At 38.0% G+C, this 21826-nt stretch overlaps 1 long non-coding RNA gene across 1 annotated transcript; it reads right to left on the bottom strand.

The window, feature by feature from the left end:
* Positions 1-6384: 6384 nt before the first annotated feature.
* On the bottom strand, positions 6385-10537 carry LOC145504253 (uncharacterized). Its single transcript, XR_014052149.1, has 2 exons — positions 8210-10537; positions 6385-7898 (listed from the first exon to the last, which is right to left on the bottom strand). It is a non-coding gene; the product is annotated as an uncharacterized LOC145504253 (long non-coding RNA).
* Positions 10538-21826: the final 11289 nt, after the last annotated feature.

The following is a 21826-nucleotide window of genomic DNA, read 5'->3' as shown; positions in this document are numbered from 1 at the left end:
ATTTTCTGAGAGAAAATACTGAAATTCATCTTTCTCAGAATTTATTTTAATAATGACTGTTAAAGATATTATTTTACCTGCAATGTTGGCTGCAGGTATGATTTTGCTAAATGATAATCCAGTACTATAACTTAGAAAAGGTAGCAAATTTTATGGTGTCTTTTGCTATTACTTGGCAATTTCCAAATATTTGTTATACATATACATATATATATGAATAATGCTCATATATATTCCACTGGATATCTTTCTACTAAATATCAGACTCAATTTCAAAATTTTGATTCAAGTAGATAATACACCACAGAACTTTAATTTTGGTCACCTATAATACAGACCAATACAAAAATAAAGAAATACATAAATATATAAAGAAAGCTGAGTGCCGAAGAATTGATGCTTTTGAACTGTGGTGTTGGAGAAGACTCTTGAGAGTCCCTTGGATTGCAAGGAGATCCAACCAGTCTATCCTAATGGAAATCGGTCCTGGGTATTCATTGGAAAGACTGATGCTGAAGCTGAAACTCCAACATTTTGGCCACCTGATGTGAAGAACTGACTCATCTGAAAAGACCCTGATGCTGGGAAAGATTGAAGATGGGAGGAGAAGGGGACAACAGAGAATGAGAAGGTTGGACGGCATCATCGACTCAATGGACATGAGTTTGAGTGAACTCTGGGAGTTGTTGATGGACAGGGAGGCCTGGCGAGCTGCAGTCCATGGGGTCGCAAAGAGTCAGACACAACTGAGCGACTGAACTGAACTGAACTGATAATACAACACATCATTTGTTACCTAAATTGGTCTAAGCACCTCATTTTCTCAAGGTCACTTTAGGGTCAATAGATATAATTACTTTTCACTGTGGCACTAATCAAATTAGTTCTATAGAAAGTAAAGGTAAAATATTAAATCTATTTTTAAATATCTCAGCTACACAGCCTTGAAATTACTGGAAAAATGATAGATGAATAAGTACTAGACAACTGTCATTGAGCAGATGCAAGGAATCATTTTCATATTCCAGAACATTCAGTATATAGAAAAATGTAGTCAGCCATATCTTCTTAAGTACCAGTCACCCCCATGATGTAATTATTTGTATCAAAAACATTCTAGGAGTTCCACGTTGGATCTCATATTCTCAGTTTATTGAATTCTTCACAACTGTTCACTTTTTCAGCTCATATAGTATTAAATAATCTTTACTCAAAATAAAGTTCTTCTGGAAGTTAAAAAAAGGTACTATGAAAGGGTGATATGCATTCATATAGGAATATACAAAGAGCTTATAGGCAATAAAGAATACAAAAAATTCTAAACTCATTGATCACCTTGAAATGAATTTGAGAAATGATTCCAAACAGTAAAAATTTCACACTGCACACTAATGTTACTTTCTTTATTATAAAGTGTTAAGGTGAGATGTATATGATATTTGAATTATAGGCCATCCCACGATAGTCTCCACATGATCTTGACTCCTGGGTTGGAACTTGAGACTGTTGTCATAGATCCTGACATACACAGATAAAAGTATTCTAACCCACCATAAGAGGAAGGAAGCCTTTTTGGACGTTTGGAAATTCAATATATAACTTTCAAATTAATAATCCGGTTGTAGACAAGAATCTAAAATCTGTATATGGCACAACACTAGCTTTTTAGAATGAGGATAATTCATTACAGAAACTTTTTTGGACAACAGCAATAATAAAGGTATTTCAAACATCCAGGCAAATGTGAGTTAAGAGTATGGTTATAACTTCTTTTTCAAATCAAAAGTTTCTAAGCCATTTCCAATAGTATCATAGCTGAAACTCAGAATAACACAAATGTATATGTATGTGTGTATACAACTTTTTCCTAAACTCTTTGACATTGCTGTATAGGCAACCTACAAAAAGTCGATCTCTTAATATCTTTTATGGAAAGAAAACTTAATTTATTTGCAAAGGAAAAAATAATTCCACTCTACTAATTGTCTTCACACGTGGATAAATTATAAATGAGATATTACAATAAAATAAATAATAATCCCTTTATATTTTTATCAGAAAGAAGCAATAAGAAAAGAATCTTCACTATCTCAGTGAATTCTGGCCAGTGATTCAGAAAGTTGTTCCAAGAGTAGTTCTTTGTCTGACCAAGGTATTCTGTCAAAAGTAAAAGTACCCAAATCACATAGACTTGTTGTTGTTACTTAAGAACTATCTTCACAAATCAGGCATGGAAGCCACTTGGGATTAGACCATTTGGAAGAGTGTGGAAATGGACCTCCTATCCTGTCAAAAAGTCCAGGTTACTCCATGGCCAGGAGACAAATGCCTGACTGGCCCCATGTAACAGGGCAATCACTCCTACTGATTCTTTAACAATGGAAAGAGGTCCCTGCTGTGTAATGAGATTATGGAACACATGATAGATTAGCGACCTTTCAAATTAGGACAAGCAACAGAAACTCACTAACAAATTCCTCCTTATACTGGAGAGGCTGTGTTAATGGTATCAGTTATTTGACTAAAATAGCTGAAGCACAGATGGAAATACCAATGGATAAAGCTTCATTCTTCAGTGTTCCAGTGCTAAGACTAAGAATTCACATCTGGCTTGGATATTATGAAAGCTTCTGATAATGCTAGTCAACAACTACATAAAAAACATTTTCCTATTTGGATTTATATTTTTATTTTGAACTATTTTTGAAAAAAATCAATCAAAATAGCTTTTTAGATTCATTGGCCAATCAGTGAAGGCATATTGGTAACAATGGATTTTGCACATAAAGAAACCTTTATTTCTTTCATTCTTGGGTCCTGTCTTAATTATTTAAACTGTTCTATCAGCATATGATGGGGTTTTGGAGATGGGCAAAATGGTAGGTTTGACCTGGGGTTACATCTGGGATAGCTACACAGATTCAATCTTGGAAGTTTTTCAATCCATTTAGATCAATTTCCTCATCTTTAATATGAAGATTATATGGTCACCCACTCATCGAAAAATTGTGAAGAGAAAATTAATCTATGTAGAACTCAGCACAGTGGCTAGCCCCTAATACTATGATAAGCTCTCAGTACTTTTAATTATTGCTTTTTATTTATTCTCGTAAAATGTTGTTACAATGAGGTGAACTATTTTTATTAATGAATATTTTTTCTATTATTAAATTGCTCAGTTTATTGCAAAAAGCATAATTTATTCAAACAAGCATAATTAATTGACTTAGGCAAACATCATAAGTCATAGAGGACTTATTCCTCATATGGATCCACTACAAAAGATAGAACTTTATTTATTGAGGAGAAAGATAAGTAATTAGGGAGGAATACTGATATATAAATGTGTCAACAGAATATGCATTTCTTAAAAAGTGTATGTGTTGGGTAATGGGTTTGGATTTATACACAACTAGCAGTATTGTCCGTCTCTGCCTCCCTTCAATCAACTACTCTTTAAGGTTAAGAATGAAGTCCAAGGTTTGAGACTACAGATAATTGGTCTGTATGGAATATAGTGGCTAGACTAGCACTATGCCCTAAATAGCTGAGCAATTCAAACCAAAACCCAGTCACTATTAATCCTAAAACCCCAGTGTTGTTATTGCCATTGTTCAGTAGCCCAGTCGTGTCTAACTCTTTGAAACTCCATGGACTGCAGCACACCAAGCCTCCCGATTATCCCTCACCATCTCCCAGAGTTTGCCCAAGTTCATGTTCATTGCATCGGTGATGCTATTCAGCCATCTCATCCTCCAATGCCCTCTTCTTCTGCCCTTGATCTTTCCCAGCACCAGGGACTTTTCCAATGAGTCATCTGTTTGCATCAGATGACCAAAATACTGGAGCTTCAGCTTCAGCATTAGCCCTTCCAGTGAATATTCAGGGTTGGTGTCCTTTAAGATTGACTGGTTTGATCTCTTTGCTGTCCAAGGGACTTTCAGGAGTCTTCTCTAGCACCACAGTTTGAAGGTATAAACTCTTTGGTGTTCTGCCTTCTTTATAGTCCAGCTCTCAAAACTGACATGACCACTGAGAAGACAATAGCCTTGACTATACAGACCTTTGTCTGCAGAGTAATGCCTCTGCCTTTCAACACACTGTCTAGGTTTGTCATCACTTTACCACCAAGAAGCAGTTGTCTTCTGATTTCAAGGCTGCAGTCACCATCTGCAGTGATTTGGGAACCCAAGAAGAGGAAATCTGTCTCTACCTCCACCCTTTCCCTTTCCATTTGCCATACAGTAATGGGGTTAGATGCTACAATCTTAGTTTTTTTAATAGTTAGTCTTAAGCCAGCTCTTTCACTCTCCTCCTTCACCCTCATCAGGAGCCTCTTTAGTTCCTCTTCACTTTCTGCCATTAGAGTGGTATCATCTGCATATCTGACGTTGTTGATGTTTCTCCTGACTATTTTTATTGCAGCTTGTAACTCATCCAGACCGGCATTTCTCATGATGTGCTCAGTGTATAGGTTAAACAAACATGGTAACAGCAGGCAGCCCTGTCATACTTCTTTCTCAATTTTGAACCAATCAGTTGTTCCACACAGGGTTCTAACTGTTGCTTTTTGACCTGTATACAGGTTTCTCAGGAGACAGGTAAGATGGCCTGGTATTCCCATCTCTCTTAAGAACTTTCCACAGTTTGTCATAATCTACACAGTCAAAGGCTTAAGCCCAGTATATGGACTTATTCAGAGTCTTAGAACAGACTAATGTATTACTCACAAACATTTTATTAATGTTAGTCAAATACAGTTTTCAAAATAGTCTAAATTTATGAAAATAAATGGGTAATTTACATTAAGACTTTTCATAGTTACTACTATAAATAACAGGCTATGAAACTGTTGCCAATTTTGGAATTCTCAAAGTATAGATACAAAACTCTCCAAAAAGAATTTTACATATGTATTTTATTTTATCCCTGTCACTTGTTTCATTTTGTTCTATATGTTGTCCTGGGAGAATCAAATCCCTTTGCTAGAACTAGAGGGTAAACTCCATAATGTAGATTCTATTCTAATATCAGATTCACTTGTTCAAAATGAACAAACAATTATAGTAGCTTGAAACCCACACCAAAAAAAAAACAAAAAAACTGCTGTGCAGATAAACTCTAGATGCAAATTTATTGTATCCTGCTGAATCTACAAACTCCAATGCATGTCTTCTGATATGGGTGGAAGAGGCCATGGGACATTCCTTCCATCCTTCTCCTTATGGGTACTACACAGGATAAAGCATTATCATCAGGGCAGCGCAGCACCTTGACCTTCTACAGAGGAGGGGAACCTGACAATCATATTGAAAGTCATATTAGCTTTCTTCAGGAGATTTAGAAGAAACATCACAACCCTGAATATGACAAATCTGCCTCAACGCTGTCACGGGCACACACCCCCAGTACATGCTGTGTGACCCTGCAATGAACAGGTGTGTGGCATACAGCCACATCAAAGTCCTGGGACAGAGGAATAATTCATACAAACACACTATGATGATAGCCCTCTCCTCTTCATGCTGAGGCAGAACAGAACTGATTCCTATAGGCTATTTATAAAGTCTATTCATTGGCCATTTAAACACAAGCTTTGGAACAACTTTTCTACACAAATGATGATACATGATAAATCATGCTAAGCCTCAGTTGCATACACAACTGTTAACTATACTATACTACTACAGTTCATGACAACAACATATGCATACCAAATTCCTATGTAGATCTTGTCTTTTGAATCTGACTGATTTAAGAGGGCAATGAAATGATTTGTTGTGTCTTACATGGAAAATACTATACAATTGTAGCATGTGAAACACATCTAACATATCTAACAGATTTCATTGGATGTGAGTTAGTTAAAGCAGATACTCATACTCATTTTAGTAAGCCAATAGGATGGATGGTTCTAATGCTATCTCCAAATTACTGAATATAAAGTGTCTGTACTTGCTCTAGTTTTTTTTTTTCTTCCTGATTTTCATTTTAGAGTATTGGTTTTTAGCTCTGTTGCCACCTCTCTGTGCAATGATTACAATGAGACAATGCTATAAAATAAGAGAGGAGGGCATCTTGCCACCACACCCTCTCAAATCAGGGCAAATATTTAGAACACCTAGGAAAAGGAATCTTTAGGGATACACATTTTATGAAAAGAGAACTGAAATCCTGACGCAGAAAATACCGAATTTCTCATACATAGTTCTCCTAATGTTTTGCTTTTTTAAAACTTTCAATAATTTTTAAAAAATTAGAACACCCTCACCTAAACTGGTTCAATTCACCAGAGATATTTGTTGCTAAAGATCAGCATGACAATAAATGATTACATTAAAATACTTTAGAAGGTATCACTTATTAGAACTTGGTGAAACACTCTAGAATGGTCCACGTTTTATTTTTAACTTCTTCAAACTTGCAAAATTCACACAGATCCTAACACTGATTTCTGTCTTCATAGTTTTACTTCTGAAATACTCCCTTACTTCTTCCTCTTCAAACTTTAAGTGTTCTTTGAAGTGGCAGTAGCTATTACTGTCCTTATTTCATGGGTAGAAAGTCCAAGGCAGCTAGAGGTAAAATAATTGGCCATGAGTCATCCTGCCTGGCAGTGAAGATGGACAAAGACCAAGGGCAGAAACCTGTAGACAGACCAGGCAAGTGGGAACAAAGGAAAAAGTCATGAATTTCACATTCAAAGATCTGAAAATACAACAGGACCTAGCTACTCGGAGAGAACTCAAAAGCATGCCAATACACAAAGTAGGCTAATGCACAACAGATATAATAATAACCAAATAAGAAAAGCCATTTTCAGCTAATATGTAAAATCTTAGAAATCCCTGTATTAGTGTTCTAGGTAGTTACAGTCCTGAGTTAACCATATCAGTATCTCTTAAGGTAAAGGCAAAGACTGATAATTCGGATAATTTATAGAAATGTTCTAAAAAAAAAAAAAAAAAAAGAAATGTTCTCCTGTTTATTTATTGGAATTTACTATTGACTACAGAAATAATGTATAAGTATAAATATATATGGGGCAAGGCCTTCATAAATAAGTGACCAGAGATATATAAGAGAAGGACACAGTAAAATTCCCCAAAGAAAATGGATTCCAAAATGCAAGCCTAGAATTGACCAAGGCTCAGAGCATCAGGACATAACAGCAAGAGTTCACTCACAAAGTTTATAGCTGTGAACTACAATAAATGTCTCAACAGTTTCTTAATCTTTACTTGAAATTATATGGCTGAAGTTGCTCCATCTGATTGCCTGTGTTCCTTCATACTGAAGTATTCGTTGAAATTCAAGGCTTAGGGTTATTGCTCATCCACTCATATGGCTTAGTGTTTTAACAAAATCACACTGATCTCTTGCTCTCCTCCAGGCTCTTATAGAATTAATTTTTGGCAATGTACAACATAATAATTATTATATTTCTCCAAATGGCTTATTTTTCAATAGAAATGTCTACTCAACCAGATTATAAACTCAAAGTAAGGGTATCAAGCATTGACTTTCAGTTTAGTAATACCACAGCAGCTATTGCACAACTGCTGTTGCTGCTGCTAAGTCTGTGCGACCCCACAGACGGCAGCTCACCAGGCTCCGCCGTCCCTGGGATTATCCAGGCAAGAACAGTGGAGTGGGTTGCCATTTCCTTCTCCAACGCACGAAAGTGAAAAGTGAAAGTGAAGTCGCTCAGTCATGTCTGACTCTTCGTGACTCCATGGACTGCAGCCTACCAGGCTCCTCCATCCATGGGATTTTCCAGGCAAGAGTACTGGAGCAGGGTGCCATTGCCTTCTCTGATTGCAGGACTATACACCTAGCAAACCATTGTTGAATTAAAGGAACTTTCCTATGCACAAGGAAGAAACATCTAAATTAAGCTGAGATCCAATCAATCCATCCTAAAAGAGATCAATCCTGGGTGTTCATTGGAAGGTCTGATGTTGAAGCTGAAGCTCCAATACTTTGGCCACCTCATGCGAAGGGTTGACTCATTGGAAAAGACCCTAATGCTGGGTAGGATTGGGGGCGGGAGGAGAAGGGGACGACAGAGGATGAGATGGTTGGATGGCATCACCGACTCGATGAACATGGGTTTGGGTAGACTCCGGGAGTTGGTGATGGACAGAGAGGCCTGGCGTGCTGAAATTCATGGGGTCGCAGAGAGTCGGACACAACTGAGCGACTGAACTGAACTGAAACAAGTTGATGCTTAGAAATTGAAGCTTGTTAAGTAAATGTTAGAAATCAAGGTCTTTGTCTTAATGAGCACAAACACAAATTAGTGGGTAGAAGATGATAGTTGTCTATGAGCTACCAGGAGGGAAAAAAAAAAACAAAACAGATCTGGTAGCTAAGCACAAGCTTACCCTCTAGATTTAGGTGTATCATTAACTAGAACATTTTTTACTGTCTCCTTCCCTGGTGGCTCAATGGTCAAGAATCTGTCTGCAATGCAGGAGACACGGGTTCGATCTTAGGGTCGGGAAGAGCTCCTGGAGAAGGAAATGACAACCCCCTCCAGTATTCCTGCCTTGAAAATCCCATGGACAGAGAAGCCTGGCGGGCTACAGTCTATGGGGTCACAAGAGTTAGACATGACTTAACGACTAAAGCACCACCACCACCAGCTTTAAAATTAAATTCACCCTCCCTGAAGGGTTGAAGGGCATTTATGGATTTCAAAGAAAAGAAATGCCCTATCCTACTTACTTGGTCTCAAGTATATAAAAGATTTTTTTCTGTCAAAAAATTGTTTCATTTGGTAGCAATCCCAACTCTGACTTTCCCAAGTAAAAGGAAATTGAGATGGTAAATTTATTTGCTGTGATGAATCTGGTCAGTGCCAACTAAGATAAAAATAGTGATTTTGTTTCTGCTACTACAGAATGCAAGCAGGAAAGAAATACAACTGTAGACTCATTTATAATTTAGTATGTTCTAACAAATGCAGATTAAAGATCTTAATTCTATTTCAATATGCAATCACTTGTCTCTTTAGAAACTTTATCAAGAAGGAAAAAGAAACCTCAAACACTTCATAAAAGAGTACATGAAGAAGAGTCTTCTATAGAGCAATTACTGAGAATATCATGCTAACAAAGTTCCTCAAAAGAATAATTAGAACTCAAGTTATGAAAGTAGGATCGACTTTTTATGCTAGCTTAATTTAACACACCTAAACCACATCAAGATACCTGTTTACTTTTTTTGTTGTTCCATTCATTTTTGTGGATTTCCAAAGTCCAGTACCTTGTCTGTGTAAACTGAAAGAACCATCTACACAAACATGCCACAAGATGTAATGGAAGCAAAATGAACAGAAAGAGAAGTCTTGCTTAGAAGAATATTTCAGAGAGTCAGGAAAAATATCCTCTTTACATATTATTTCCAGGGATTAGAGTGGGCATTTTGGAAACCGTGATCAACTGATGAAAGATAGGAAATAACACTGGGGGGAAAAATCTGGAAGATTTCTTACCAGAAGATGAAACTATAGATAGCTTAGATGCTTTCCTAGAGACACAGGAATAGCTTAGCATAGAATAACTTAGCATCTGGTTTGCATGGGAGAAATGGTTCAAAATATGTCACTTCTTGATTAGTGGGAAAAATGTCCATCATTTCTCCATCATCATCTCTACATAAAGCCTCTGAGTCTCCAGTTGCTAATCTACAAAACTGGGATAACAGTACTCGATAGGAGTTACTGTGAAGATTAAATGATATGGTGTATGTGAAGCATTCTAGGTTCTAGATGTAGAATAAGAATACAATAAGAGAAAAATGCTTTCTCTTCTCTTGTATCATAACTATTGCCATTTAGACTTAAAAGAAACAAATGTAATAGCCAAGAAGCAATTTAACATATGTAACTGAAATCAGAGATTCTTTCTAAAGGAACTCAGCTTCATGCTTGCTGACCACATTCTAGAGCAATGGTTCTAAACTCCAGCACACATCAAAAACAGTGGGACGCCTGTCAAAATTCACCAAAAATAATTGAGCAGATCCAAAGTGGGTCCTAAGAATTTTATTCTTTTAGTAGGTAACCCAGGTAATTCTGGTAGTTGCAGTCAGCAGACAGCACTTTACTCTAAAAAGGACATTTTAGGATTAATTTTCTAGTTATTGCATATGAAATTAGCAGTGGAAAAAAATAAGTATCATGAAGATGAGTCCAAAGAGATGAAAACGGTGACAGATATAGAAAGAAAATCATGGACTATCAAGTTGCAAGGGATTTTTCCATCCAGTAAAAATATTTCCATCATCTCTGACAGATGGTCATTTTAAATACCTTCACTGATGGGGAATTGCTGTCTTCCAGCAACACACACTGTTTTGGATTATAAACTAATGTAAAATAAAGGGTAAATCATAAGTTTTTGGAAAATTGAAGAAATGGGGTATTATTCTGGGAGAATTATACATTGAAGCCTTTCTAGTCCTGGTTGAACAAGATAAGGCACTAACTGAAATCAAAACTAATTTGACTGCCAGACAACTGCCATATCCAACACCCAAACATTGGATCTGCTACCTGATTCCACTAAAAAAGTCATACTTGCTGTGACTGCTATAAAAATAAACCTTTCACTAGGTCTGTCATTCACATTTCAATGGTGCAGTATTTCAATCATATATCTGGCACTACTTTCATCTCCCCATTTAGGCAGTGGCAAGTAAACAGCAATAAAATTATATAAAATCAAAATAATGTTGCAATGCTCATAAATATTCTCAAATAATGGTCCCGGTCAAAACTGTTTAAATGAATATAAGGTATATACAAAGCCATTTTATCTTAGTACTCTGTTAAAAACAACAGTGCATATTTATATTTTAACTTCATCTTTATATTCATTTCACCAAACAAGGAAAATAATTATAAAGCCATTTAATTATTTACTTGTTTTAGAAGAACTCACCAAACCTAGTGGCTTCAGATGGCTCTGCCACATGTGACTGATGTCTGGGCATTTCCGTTATCATTTATGCAAATTATCTAAGTCTCCTGCAGCCTCTTTCAGGGCAAATCCATTGTCATGTCATTGACACAGAATTGAAAAGTGTTTGATGCTGCACACGAATATGGTCTTGGATTCTTTTCATCTAATCTGCCAAAATACTATCTGGGATAAGAAATTTTATAGAGTTGGCTGGGATTTACAACAGGCTAAACACTCACCCTGATACATCACATGAGTGTCAATGCTTCCTTTTCATTCAGGATACCAGGTGAGAATTCCAGCAGTTCCATATCCTCTTCTCCACTGAACCTCACTAGAACATCAATCCCAAATCTGTGCCTTAGCTAATATTTACTGATCACTGGTTTCTTTAAGGAAATTATTTTGATGGAGCATTAAATGAAAAAGTTTCTATGAATACTTTGGCAACAACACTATCTGATTTATTTTCTTTGGACACTATGGAGCAGCCAATAACAAATACATCTGTGTCTCTCTCCAAAAGTATCTTTGTGTACAAGCTTGAGAAAAAGCTATCAATGACATCCAGGAACTGGTCTGTTCCTATCAGCTTGACCTTAGTGTTCTGCTGTTGAACATAAATAATTTCACAGAGCATCCCATCATCAGACCAGGCCACTATGTGACTGTGATGGAGAGGGACAAAAATGATACCACTCTCTTATCATGTCTAAACACAGACAAAACATGAATACTGTCCAAGCCACAAAATTCCAGACTGCCACTTCTTTACTGATTCAGCTTTAGTCTGCTGTCCTAGAGCTAAGATTTACTGGAATACACAATCATAAAACTGCCCCTGCTTCCTGAGAACACCCAACCCAGAGTGAGTCCTCATTTTCTTGGACCCTCCCCCAAATCACTCATTCAAAGCCCAAATCTAATGAGTCATTTCACACTCAGTTCCCCATGATGAACATCCATCCTCAGTGCAATGGGCTGTAATCCCAACACACCTAACCACACGTGTGCTCCTGGTGGGCTTTGCAGGAGAGCACTGACAAACTCAATGACTGAAGCCAGAACAGACATTCTTAACAAAAGCTAAAAGAATTTCCATCTTCCAGATACTCACTGAAATTCTAATACAAAATAAACTCCTTGAGCTTATTTTCTCACATGATGGGTTTTGTGGCAAAGGACCCTTTAGTTTTGACCCTCAGAAGAGTTCCTTTTGTGAGGCGTAGAATAAACAGGTGGATTGTGCTCATCTGTTAAATATTTACTTGAGGAAGAGGCATATTTTCAAAAATTACGAGTCAACGTATTAGATCAACACCCAGGCCACAATGAGCCTGGTGGTCCATAATCCTGGATGTGTATAGAATCCTATAGTGGATTCAATAGAAACCTCTAGTAGAAAGCAGACAATTGAATTAAAGTGATATACGGCATTGACTTTGCTCCAATTCTTTCTTTCCTCAGATTTCATCCTTATTAGGGATGCTTATCTCTTGATTATTACTTCCTCATCAAAGCCCATTTAATGGTCTGTTGAATTTAGCAGGAGAGAGGGATGTCTGGTGTTTTCTGGCTTGGACAATTTAGAAGTTTCTAAATATGAAATTAAAGTTGCCTGCTGGGCAAAAGATGTGAAGCAGGACTCTGAAGACTTAGGGTACATTTATATAAATCTCAATAATTTGTATGAATTTAAAAGTTTCCAATTTTAACATATAACTTGTGACATTTTGAAAAATGACTATGAGCCTTTGCAGAGTACCAATAGTATATTATGCCTCTCTCTAAAATTATCTCTATAGTCTCTATGCATAGACCTTCCTTCTACATGCCTTATTCCAATAAATAATTTCCACTTCAGGGAACAGCAACAACACCTAAAAGTTACTGTCAATAATATATTAAATACTGCTCAAACAATACTATACATATTATTTTTAACCCTCACAAAATACCAAAAAGTATTCATGATTATTTACATCTTACAAATGAGGACCTGGATCAGAGAAATTAAGTGATAGGCTCCAAACACAATATTAAAGGATAGAATTAAGATTCAAACTTACGTCTGATTTGCCAAACTGAAGGATGTTTATGTGTGTGTATGTGTGTGTGTGTGTGTTCTTTTTAGATGAAATTACTCTTAATACTCAAAATCCACTATCTTAACAGCTCATTTAATATATGCCTATTAATGTATGTACAAACACACACATATTCAAAGCTTGCTATTAGTTGCTATCATTTTGACTGCAAGTGTGGAAGAGAATTTATTCTTAAAGTAAACATGTTTGAGAAAATGGAGCTTTAAAAATATTATAGTTATCACATATGATGATTTTGTCTCCTCTGTCCCCTCAAACACTTTAAGATGGCTTTGGTTGTGTGAATTTAGTATCATCACTCAGAGCTTAAAATCTCCTTGAGATACATTCTCCAACCCTTTAATAGTTCTGAGTATATTGTTTCTAATATAGGCCAGGCCCTTCAGAGAGAAATTAAGAGGATTTTGGAATGATATTGTGATTTCAAGCAGAAATTCCCTTTTCCTTTTCCCTATCTCTCGCTCTCTTTCTCTTTTCTAATTGTTTTCTTTTAATGTTGATCAATTAGCTAACACTATAAAAATGACCTCAAGGGCTTGGGGTATCCAGAATCCTTAAGTACAAAAGGATATTGTACCAATGTTCCTGTCTGCCCTGAATTATCCTTTCGCCTTTATCAGATTGCATCATTATCTTCATGTTATTATCTAAAAATTGTCATAGGTGAGCATGCTTATTTTTATCAAATTACATGGCATTGTACAAATACACTAATCCCTTGTTTGCTTATACAGTGATCTTTTGATATCAGAAGTCTTGATTTTTTTTAGATTATGAGACATTTAGTACATCAGGGATCTATCACTTTGAACACTATGCAATTTCAACATTATTAAAATAAAAAAATATCCATTTCTTAAAGATACCTATTTTTTTAATCTGCTCATTCAAAACCCTAAACCGCCTAGCATTGGAATCTATTTACATTAGAATCACAGATCCTGCCCATATTACTGACTCAGGAAATAAAGGATTTTAGGAGACTTTATTTAAAAGGCATCTCTTTCAGAAGTGGAGCTAAAAGAGCTCTGTGAGGTTGCAACAGTTTACCAGGAGTCAGGCCATAAAGAAAGAAGTGCTGGCGTTGGGTGGGGCCGAATAGTTTGCATCTTTTCCCACTATTTCTCACTGGTGTCATTTCCATGATAATCTCAGCTGTGGGAATGTATGCCAGGGTAAGAAATCCTACATATTGCTCTGTGTGCCCAACACCCCCTACCCCATAATATTGTTAGCTGTTTACCTTAATCAATGAAAGAGCTATCACATTCATGTCTGGGAAAACTGCAGAGGAGCTAAGCAAACCAAAGAAATATGATGGTGGGGATCAAATTTCTCCTGTCACAACAGTCTTTTCTCCTAAGGAAGAATACACCTAGCACAGAACCAAAAGGCATTTGCTGTCCAACCATCTCAAGATCACCACGGAGCAAACACATCTGGCCCCAAATCTTCCTTCTGCTCCACAATACACCTCGCTTAACCCATTCCTTTCTAAAGAACTCACCCATTCTAAAAATAAAATGACTCTGTACCCAGTTACTACCAGAAGCATCTATCTGTGGCCACAGTTCTCAGTAATCCATATGCTGAACACACCTTAACTCTGTGCTCCTCACCATGCACCAGTCAACCTAGCCATTATGAACCCCAGTTCCTTTCCTATTCTCAAAAAGCAGCAGCTTGCACCTGCCTCTTTAAAATGCAATGCTTGGCACAGTTACAGTCTATAGTTACTCATAACGTTCCGCGGTTTCTACATTCTCACTAATATTACACACACACACACACACACACACACACACACACATACAACCACATCTCTATACGGCAGCAATTTACCTTTTTGGGTTTTTTTCTTCTCTGACTACTGCCATTGAACTTCTCTCCACTGTCGCTTTTCTGAGCTGCATCTTCGTTCATCATTTTGAACAGTTTGGAAAGAAAATAGCTCTGCCATTAAACCCTGTCGCCTGTACAGACCACTAGCGAGTATGCACTTACTGGAGGAAAGCAGGCGCAGGAGGAGGGGTGGGGAAGGGGCGCGCACTGGGAGGGTGAGGACGGTGACGTTGCCATGGCAGCAGCTGCCACAACTGTTTATCTGGCTGCATTGTTAAACCTGATTCAACCAATTACCATCAGGGACCGGTTACAATGAAGAAAGCCTTCAGAAAAAACAAAAAACAAAAAACGCCAGGGACTCGAATGACTGGGGACTCTGCTGGTTGGTTTTTGACACACCCGCAATTCGATCGGCTTTCAACCCACACACAAAACCTGCACTTAATTTTCTTCCTACAGGTACTTCAACACCGAGCAGACACTATGTGTAATGAGAAAACTGTAACATCCTTAAATGTGTCACTGAACCTGAAGAGGTACATTTTAGCTGGTGAAGAGGCTACTCGATGAACAGGATTAGCCATTAATATTCTAAAGTAAATGTAAGCTACATTTTTAAGATGTTATTCACTTGATTCCAGATGATAATCTTTCAAAACTCAGCTCAAAGATGATTTCTGTTATAAAGCCTTGAGAGTAGGCTCCCCAGCAATCAGGTAACACAGACCACTCCCTCTTCTGTGCCTCCTCCTTCCACTGAAGTGTTCTGACATGGCACCTGTAACAGCTTACCCAATTGTTTACCCAGCTGTCTATTCTTGACAGGCCAGGAGCTTCTTACAGCCAGAGATATATATATATATAGTGTGTGTGTGTGTAACACAAATATAAGAAAGTTGTAGAGTTGAAACATTTTATAACTGATCTTAAAAGTCTTCTTAACCTAATTCTCTCTACTAACTGATGAACAAAACATAATTCCTGCTCTCCAGGAGTTTATAAAGTTCCAGAATTCTTCTCGATAAGAAAAGAAATCAGCGTTTGTTTTTATAACAAAAGAAGCAACTTCACCTATTGGATTGTGGTGGCCATATTTGTATATTGAGGTGGTCACAATTTGTTGTAAATTGTGGGTACCACCAGAGCCCAACATGCTTTGTACAAACACACACATGCACATGCTTAACACTCATCTCTATTCCTAGAAAACAAACTCAAAGGGTAACACAAAGAATACTTAAATGTAAAAATAGAGTAAAGGATTAAATCAATGAGATTATATATATATATATATACACTTTGAAAATTGAAGGCACTTATATAAATGTGTTATTGTAATCATATTATTACTATATTATTACTATCTTATATTACTATAATAATAATTGTATTATTATTACAAATATAGGTATTTTCAACTCAGAAAAATCTACCTTAAAAATGTTTCTTACAGGAAAATGGCTACCAAAATTGTGAATTTGTCTTTCCAGTAAACACAGCAAATAAAACACCTTCTCTCCCCACTGCTGTTGGGGTTGCTCTTTATCTCTGCCTGACCACTCCTGAGACCCTGGCCACTTCCTCATCTAGTGGCAGCCCCCTCTCATTGCCTCTCACTCTCTCCACCCTCCTTCTGCTTGAGCAAACCTGTCCCACCAGTGATTGCTCACATCCCACAGACAGGATAGAGGATAGAACTCTTTTTTCCTAAATGAAATCCTACAGGAACTTCTACAGAAGCCTCAAAAGCCTAACCCCCACTGTTGTCAGAGCCCACATCAAACTCCCTCACGATATCCCCCCATTCCTCCACTATCTCCTCACCCAGCCCCTCACTCATTCCCTCACCTGTTCCCATAGTAACTCCTTTTCTGATCTTTCTTAGGAGCACCCTCAGCCTGGAAACTGTATTAATTTATTCAATAAATGTTTATTGAATGGCTAGCATGTGCTAGGAATTAACCACTAGGGAGACACTGTCCTAACCTCCAGGGATATAATGGTGAACAAAACAGGCAATGTTTTTTGCAATCATGGTACTTATATTCTAACAGGGAAAATAGAGAGTAAACACAAATAACAGTGGTTAGAGCTATGGGGGGGGGAAGCAGGGTAAAGAATGATGGGGAACAGATGCTATTTTATTTTACATAAGTTGCTGACAGAACAGTCTCTAGAAACCTGAATGAAGTTAGGGACCAAGCAAAGCAATTATCTGGAGGAAGAATATGTTTCCTTATTGCATTAAAAACAAACTTTAGGCCCCTATTATATGCCATGCAATGTGTTAGGTTCCATGTGGGATTTAGAGATAGATGCTAATCTTGCCCTCAAGGCAAAGAGAAAAGCAGTTCAAAAGTCCTGAAATGGGAATTTCTTGTCAAATACATTACAAAAACTATGATACTCCAAAAGGGGAAAAGAAGGAAAAAGGAAAACTTTTCCAGAAACTGGATCTATAGGAGAGATATGTTATTAATACCCTTTATTCACCTTTGATGCCAGAATGTGTTTTTCAATCAACGGGTTTGGTAGCCCAACTTGGAACCTAATCATTGTTTTTATATCATCTCTGCAATGTAAATCACAAACAGATGTACTTCATATCTCATTACTTTATGAATCAGCAACTTTTGGTTATGTTTGAACCACCTCTTGTAACAGTGCCTTCTCTCTCAATATCCAAACACATAGTACACAGCTTAGACACAGAGCACAGGCCTCCGATTTTGACAGTGTATGCTTCCTCTGAAATGCTAAGCCTTTCCATAATATACTTTCTTTACAGAGTGAAAGTAATGTACACATACTATACCAGCATACCACAAAGGTAAGCACACATATTCAAAGTGTTAAATAAACATCTCAGCAAGTAGATAAACTGGTGCTAGTAGTATTACATACATTACAATATTAGAAGGTGAATTTTATACACATAGAGCTTATCAACAACATGTTATAGTATTGTGAGTGTGTGGGTTTCTCTTTTGAAGCTTTCAATCAATTTCTCTGTACCTCTCTAATGGACACTCTTCCCTTTCCAATCTTACAGTGCAATTTTTGTGGGCATCTGTCCAACTGGACACTAAGCTTCTTGAGGGCAAGACTACTGTCTATCTTTGCATTCCACATGGAACCTAAGACATTGGATGGTATATAATAGGGGCCCATGGCTCATTTTTGGATGCAATAAGGAAATATTTTAAATATTTACCATGATTTTATACTTATGGCTAAACTTCCAGTGGGTAAATTCTTCATATTTTGTGTACTTTCTGACATCTAGGAGCTACGCATAATTTCAAATAAGATTTTTAAAGATATTTGAGAAACTGGAGTTGCAGCACATAAAATAGCAGTGATGATAGTACCTTATATTTTAACGCATTTTATAATTTATATACTTTGTAGCTCCAAAATGGAAGATCCATAAAGACTGAGATCTTTGGTCACTGATCTATCCTGAGGACTTATAACAATACTGGCAGATGACAGACAAATATTTAGTGACTTTATGGGGCTCTCACAACCACACAGGGAAAAAAGATTAACATCAATATAGTGAAGGTGAAAAAAACAGGTAAAAAGCAGTTTGGGTGACTTTCCCCAGATAACAAGGTTAATAAGACACAGAGCTTAACGTCTCCTAATTCTAATGTCACTATTCTTTTATTAAATCATGGCTTGCTTCAATGAAGAGTAGCCACTTAATAAAGTACAGTAAGATGGAAAATGCCAAGAGCAGAAACCATAGTCAGCTGACAATGATCCAAGTAGAAAAAGGAAATCTTTATTAGTTTTATATTAAGCATATTTTATAAGCATGGAGTTTTAGCAGTAATTATATTAATTTTAATATGCCTATTATGTTTTATTAAACCATTTGAATTAACAATATTACAAAATCTGACACATACACATACTCATACTGACACATTATAGCATTATTTGAGTGGGGAGGATTTCCCTGAAATGTAAGCAATTGTGTCTTAAAGATAGGTTATCTTCCAAAAGTTTGTCAGTTAAAGTTGCCTGGTGTTAAAAATACTTTTGTCACAGAAACAATGCTATCAATAAAGGCTTAGTTCTCCAAAATTCTCAAAAATCTTTCCTACTCACTATTACTTGTAGTAGAGAACCTTAACAACTAGGCAGAGATTGGACAGTGGTTCATCAGAAAATCTCTTTTCCTCCTGGCCAACTAGATCACTGTCCTGGGTTGAACTGTCCCCTCTTCCAAAAAAAAAAATGGATTTAAGTCCTACCCTCCAAAAAAAAAAAAAAAATCCTACCCTTCAGCACCTGTGAATGTGCTTGGGAATAGAGCCTTTTGTGAATGGAATCATGTAAAGATGAGGTCATGATGGATTAGAGTCAGACTCAATCCAATGACTGGTATCCTTATAAAAGGGGAGAAATCTGGGCACAGAGACACATAGCAGGAAGACAGCCATGTGAAGACTGAGGCAGAAATAGGAGTAATATGGCTGCAAGCCAACGAAGACCAATTGTCAGCAGCCACCAGAAACTAGGACGAGGTAAGCAAGGATCCTTCTCTAGAGCTTTTAGAAGGAGCATGGCTCTGACAGCACCTTGATTTCAGACTTCTATCCTCCATAACTGTGAGAGAATAAAGCTTTGTCATCTTAAACTGCTCAGTTTGTGGTCCTTTGTTATGGCAATCATAGGAGACTAATACAATCATATTTACCAGCCACCCTTGCAAATGCACCCAGGCATATGACTTGTCCTAGCATTATGGAACACAAGTCCATGTGCCCACTGCACAATGAGGTCAAACAATACTAAAACTAAAACATCAGAATTAAGGCAGGGAAAAGTTTATTGCAGGGCCATGCAAGGAAGCAAGTGGATCATGCCTTAAAAACCCCAAACTACCCAAAAGCTATCAGCAAAGCCTTTTATAGGAAAGGTGAGGGAAGGGTGTGGTAAGTTGTTGTAAACTTTTTGGTATCAGATCCTTCGTTTTTGAGGTCAGGTCACAGCGAGGTCACGATGCTCTGCTCACCTCCACCAAAACAAATAGTATGCTCTGTACTGACCAGAAAGGGTAAGGTCCCAAGGCTCAACTTTTACTCTCTGAGGACCAGTCTTTGTTTAAGATGAGGAGAGTCCCTACACACACCAGTTACCCTGTCTGAGAGCATTCATTCAGCACCCAGTCTGGGTCCTCCTGCCAGTGTCCAGGCATGACTAAAGAGGCAGATCTCAGCTGGTGGCATCCTCAGGATCCCAGACCCTTCCCAGTTTTCATCACTGAGGGAGCAAGGTGCCCAAAACTCAGCTGGCCCTCAGGCTTTTCATTTCAACTGGAGAGAATCATTTGTATAGAATCAATAGGAATACCTATTATAACAAATACCAATCAGGTTCATTCCCAGCTCACAACTGCCATTCTTTGGGAATAGCCCCAACCATAGAGGTGGGCCTGAAGTAATGCTATGCAACATCCTTGCAACTGAGACAAGGACCACTTGTTGTATGGTCACCCCAGTCAGGCATGTAGTAACCACTTCATCCTAGGCCTTAATGTTTCAAACGTGTACCTGTCCACAGGCTGAATTGCCCCATGTAGGTATTCAAGTGTGATCATGCATGTGTGTTCAGTCGCTCAGTCATGTCTGACTCTTTTCAACCCCATCAACTGTAGCCTGCCAGGCTCCTCTGTCCATGGGATTTTCCAGGCAAGAACACTGGAGTGGGTTGCCATTTCCTTCTCCAGGGGATCTTCCCGACTCAGTGATCAAACCTGCATCTCCTGCATTGGCAGGTGGATTCTTTGCCACTGAGCCACCTGGGAAGCTCCATCCAAGACATACCTAAACATGATTGTGAATCATGTAACAAGATGACCTTTCCAGCTTAGGAAGAATATATACTCAGGCTTCCCTGGTGGCTCAGATGGTAAAGAATTTGCCTGCAAAGCAGAAGACCCAGATTCGATCCCTGGGTCTGGAAGATCCCCTGGAGGAGGGCATGGAAAACACTCCAGTATTCTTGCCTGGAGAATCCCATGGTCAGAGGAGCCTGGCGGGCTACAGTCCATGGGGTCGCAAAGAGTCAGACATGACTGAGCAACTGAACAACACCAGCAAAAATTCAAGTTCTGGGAGGAAGTGAGAAGAGGGCAATGGGGAGACATCCTGCCTAAATAGCAAGAAGGAAGAGACCTCCTCTTCAGTGAAGCTTTACATTTAGGAAAGGCCTCAAAGAAAAGTCTTGGAAACCCATTTCAGTTAACAAAGAAAGAACAAGACTCAGAAAGATTAGAAATTGTTCCCAAGCTTTTACAACTAGTTGGTAGCAGAAGGAAGACCAGGATCCTGTACTCACGCCCCCTCACTGAGCAGCCTTTACACCATGGTAATCTTCACATGGGTGCACTTAGAAAGCTGATGCCAAATCTTAGCTATTTTTATTATTTACAGAAGATGTAACAGAAATTAGAAATTAGTTCACTGAACAACCACGACCTTCAGGGAATGACTGGGAAGAAAGACCCTTCTTTCTCATGTAAAATGGTATGTGTTCAGCCCAGATTGAAGCAGGTTTATTAAATGTTTCATTGAGATGTAGGAGAAGGAAATGGCACCCCACTCCAGTACTCTTGCCTGGAAAATCCCATGGACGGAGGAGCGTGGTAGGCTACAGTCCATGGAGTCTCGAACAGTCGGATACAACTGAGTGACTTCACTTTCACTTTTCACTTTGATGCACTGGAGAAGGAAATGGCAACCCACTCCAGCGTTCTTGCCTGGAGAATCCCAGGGACGGGGGAGCCTGGTGTGCTACCGTCTATGGGGTCGCACAGAGTCGGACACGACTAAAGTGACTTAATAGCAGCAGCAGCAGCAGCGGCATTGAGATGTATCTTAAAGAAGC

The sequence above is a fragment of the Giraffa tippelskirchi genome, chromosome 1, assembly GCF_054371585.1.
Source record: "Giraffa tippelskirchi isolate mGirTip1 chromosome 1, T2T-mGirTip1v1.2.pri, whole genome shotgun sequence".
NCBI lineage: Eukaryota > Metazoa > Chordata > Mammalia > Artiodactyla > Giraffidae > Giraffa > Giraffa tippelskirchi.
The sequence above is the reverse complement of the archived record's forward strand: the minus strand, read 5'-3'. Positions and strand labels throughout refer to the sequence as shown.